Source organism: Trachemys scripta, chromosome 1, assembly GCF_013100865.1.
Source record: "Trachemys scripta elegans isolate TJP31775 chromosome 1, CAS_Tse_1.0, whole genome shotgun sequence".
Taxonomy (NCBI): domain Eukaryota; kingdom Metazoa; phylum Chordata; order Testudines; family Emydidae; genus Trachemys; species Trachemys scripta.
Window position 1 is genome coordinate 53,801,489 of NC_048298.1, and position 4,693 is coordinate 53,806,181.

A 4,693-nucleotide genomic window follows, 5' to 3' on the forward strand; every position below is an offset into this window, starting at 1 on the left:
CTCTATCTCCCCTTGTAAGTACTCTCACACTTATTATCAAACTGTCTGTACTGGGCTAGCTTGATTATCACTTCAGAAGTTTTTTTTCTCTTAATTAATTGGCCTCTCAGAGTTGGTAAGACAACTCCCACCTGTTTATGCTCTCTGTATGTGTGTATATATATCTCCTCAATATATGTTCCATTCTATATGCATCCGAAGAAGTGGGCTGTAGTCCACGAAAGCTTATGCTCTAATAAATTTGTTAGTCTCTAAGGTGCCACAAGTACTCCTGTTCTTCTTCCTCCTCTATGTTGCTTGGATGATAGCAGTGGGGGGCGAGGGGCAGGATGGTCACTGAGGAGACAGACTTTCTGCTCTCAATTCTGGTGCCCAGCCTCACCCCAGCCCAGTGCAGCTGGGAGAAGCCATTGCAGGGGAAATCCTGCATTGTCCCTTTTGCCCTGGGCTGGAGGGAGCAGGCTTATTTATTCTGTGGGGATGGTTGATGCACATGCCTGTTACACATAGGAGCTGTAAGGGGACGGAGCATGCTCAGTCACTCTGTGGAGATGGTACATGCACAGTCTGGTCAACACTAGGAGCTGTGAGAGGCTCAAACATGCTCAGTGGGGACAGAATGTTCAGAGATTTAACCTTAGATTCAGGGGAAAGGTAAGCATGCAGCAGCTCCGCTAATCCCCCATTTTTAGGTACTGCATGTGTGTCTCATTGGTTCCCTTTCTCTAGTGCAAGAGGAAGGAGGAGCAGGCCCTTATTTTTACTTCTGACGTTAAATCAGAATTTTAACCTGAGACTTCAGACTAAAAAGAGGAACTCAAGTAATTCATGATGCTACTTAGACCCCAGAATAATCTTCCTGAACTTGTGAATTAATCATCCATTTCCTAAATTCCTTTTATCATTAATAGCTGGTAATTGCAAAGAATGATATACGTTTCTTATGGTTTTCTTCCATAGTGTCCATCACTGTTGTATCTCTCTGTTTCCAAAGCAAATTACATCTGAATAGGAACTTCATGGAATCTCCTGCTCTTCTCACTTGGCTGGTTTTAGGAAGTTCTGGTTATGGTAAATTTATCTATAAATGTCAGACTTTGTGATTATGCAGGAAAGCTTTCTCAAAAAGGAGTGTATTACAGCATGACCTTTAGATGGTCAGACTTTTGCTAGTGTAATCTGCTGTGGAAGCTTGTTGCATAACTGAATCCCCTCAGCCAAGAACTATTTCCTTCCTGCTTAATACACTTCATCCTGGGCTTGACTAACTGCATTGTCCCAGAGAAACACAGCTTTCTAGGTTGGCTATGAATGGAGATGTAGTCATTGATGCAGTTGGACCCATCAGTGCCTTTCAGGGCCAAAATCTTATACTGGCAATGGAAGTGGACTTGGGAATCAATGGAGTGGCTAGACCACAGTGATGATACGTACACAGTGGTCCAACCAGTGAGGAGGCTGGCTTTTGCATTCTGCCCATGCTGGCGCACTTTGCAAGTGTCATGATTTGGAATATCTATCTATAAACAACTTGTGAATTCTGGTTGATGTTATGTAATTGCTGTATCATAGAATGCCTCAGTGAATGTGGAGTCAGCCATCTGCCCTCAGAGCTGTAGCATGTCCCTTCCAGGCCAGGAACAATGCAGGGTTATTTAACCTGTATGGATCCCATTCAGGTAGAAGCATCTTGGGACATTGGGGTGGCAGAAGACTGGGGAAATGAGTTCAACCAAATATGTCTGAAGGGATTGGGGGTTGGAGCAGTGCAATTTCCCCAGAAGGAGAACAGAGGAACGAGGTGTTAGTTGTCAAGGGACTCATCAAGACATAGAAGAAGCTTTGGGCAGGAGAGGAGAAAAGGACAGGCTTTCATAGCAGGAAGGATCCTGTTAACTGCAGGGCAAAACAAGGTAAAAGGAAACTGATCTATAGTGGAGAGAAACTCCATAATTCAGAGAAAAAGCCACGGTGTGCAGGAGGACAACCTTTGGACAACCCAAAGTACTCTGTCCTAAACCCAGAGAATGTTCCAGAATGGTGAGGAAAGTGAGGCAGGGAAATATGTGCATGGATGTGTTTATGTTTTGTCTGCATCTATGTATCTTCTGTGCTATTATAATTATATATGTAACTATATCAAGAAACTATATGAAGAAACTGTGTCTTTCAGCTTCACCTATCACGTGCCCTTAAAGAATTAAACTATACACCCAGAGTGCCCACAAGGTGGAACTCTGGGAAAGGGTGCTAGGGAATGAGGGAGGTCAGAGCTTGTCATGGGGCCTAGGGCTGCTAGATAACAGACAGATCCTGTGCCCAGAAACTGTGCTAGAGAGGCCAAGGAAAGAAACAGCACTGCAACCTACTCTGTAAAAGGGAAGCTTAAGAATACAGAGGCTCAGACTCAGCTGGCTGGTGAGTGTCCAGCCAATGGAGCTCTGCCAGGGCTGAATGACAGCGTGGCATCCAACGTTAACCCCCCCATACACATATTATAGTAGTTCAGTCTGGGGGGGTTGAACATGTGGATCACTCTAGCTGGGGGAGAGGAGACGTTTCCTAGCAAGTGGAAGGTGAAAGAAGGAGAGCCACATGTTGTGATCATATTAGGTTGGTGTTTTGTGTAACAATGAAACCTATATATTTTAAATCCTTATGGTGGGGGTGATGCATGTGAGGAGAAACAACTGTATGTGCTATTGCTTCTTTCATTCTACTTGCCAGGACTCTGCTGAAACAAGATGATAACATCTTAATAGGGAATTTCCTGCTTAACTATTTCATAAATAAAGAGCAAAGCAACACATGCCAGAAAGCAGCAAAGCTTAGCCAGCTCCGAGCTAGGGAAATACGCCTTAGCAACGGGCCATAAACCAAACACAGAAGCAGCAACACTGATTGCTAGAGAGAGACAAAAGTTTGAGTATGTAACGAGAGACACTTCACATACATGTGTGATAGTAAACCCTCAGAAGGGCAAATATATTCTCCACCACTGCCACACTGAATGCTGAGCTCAGAAAAGTACATAAGGGTTTCCAAGGAAGGGGGACACTACTGGTTACTAGAATAAAAATAAAAGGAGATTACTGTTCCAGAAGAAACAATTAAGTTTCTTAAGTTTCCTATCACCCCAATGTCAGGGTTCAGACTAGGCCAGTACACTAGCTCCACTTTCATGCTGTATTCTTGTTCTCCGAAGTTGAAGCTATAACTGAAGTATCCCTTTAGCTGTTATGATTGCTGAGATATATTACATTCATGTTTTTGAAGCTGATCAATGGTGTGACCTCCGCCTGTGTTTGTAGAATCTAAAACGGGTCTGAGAGGTATAAGTTGCTCCATTAATCTCAGATGCCAATGGTAATTCTTTAAATGTTAACTCTTAACTATTTCACTGCTCCGAGCTTGTAAGAAAGGAGAGGAAATATCACAAACTGAAGAACTGCATGATCCACTGTGAGTGACAGTTCACTTTTGCACCACTAGGCTGTAGGCTACAGAGAGTACTGCAGCTTTTTTCCACCCCCAATGAAAAGGATCCGGACAGAAGCCACTGGAGCATCTGAGCCCTGTCCAGGGTGAGCCAAACTCAAGAAGCCCAGTGGGCCATGCAAATCTCACTGAGTGGCAGCCAAGCCCAAGGAGCCCATGTGATATTTCAACGACCTGCACAATCTAGTGCGAGCAATGTCTTGTGGGTAAGACTTATTTTATAGCTGGAGCTTGGAAGAAAACCATTATCTTTCTTTCCCTCCCAATTTAATCTCTGCCCAAAACATAGTTAAAAAAAGAATAATGAAGGAAAAGAAAAAAAAGAAAAAGTAGAATCTGGACAGGCAAATGTATTAATATCCACCAGTAAAACACAAGCCTTTGATGAAAGGGAAGAATTTTCTGACCACTAATTTGTTTCTGTGCTTTACAGTCCACCAGTGCAGTATCAGTGGTTTGCTTCTCCTTATGCCAGTTAGTGAGGAAAGCAGCCAGTAAGAAGTTCTCATTTTCTCACTATTAATAGGAGAATGGATAGTCTTGTGTTAAGGCACTGAACTGGGATTTAGGAAATCTGAGTTGAATTCTTGGTTCTGCCAGCACTGTGTGACCCCAGACAGGTTACGTAGGTCCCAGTTCAGCAAAGCACTTCAACATGTAGTTAACTTTAATTACTCCCTGGGGACTTAAGCACGTGCTTATGTGTTTTAATGAATCAGGACCTTACTTTGTCTATGTCTCAGCGATAATAAAATTTGCTTTCTCTCATCTTTTGTCTGTCTTGTCTATCTAGATTGTAAGCCCTTTGAGACAGAATCTCTCATACTACATATTTGTTCAGTGCTCAACACAAGACTTTGATCTCAGTTGTGCTATTATTCAATCTCGTAACATTTCATAACTTAACTAAAATAATTGTGATACTAAGAATGTGATACCATTGTGATACCGTTTCTTAACCATGGTAAGATAAGCTGTTTGTTGATTTGGGGCAAAATAGCTTACAATATTTTACTTTAATTCCACCAGAAAAGAGTAATTACATGGAACTTTGAGATAATGTATTAAAGATGCTTACTAGTTACAAGAGAGTAAAATTCCTTTCTCCAGCGCAATTACAATGTAGCTAATTAATGCTTCTTACTATGAGATGCAACTAATGAATTATGTGGAGTAGTTGCTATTAATATCAGAC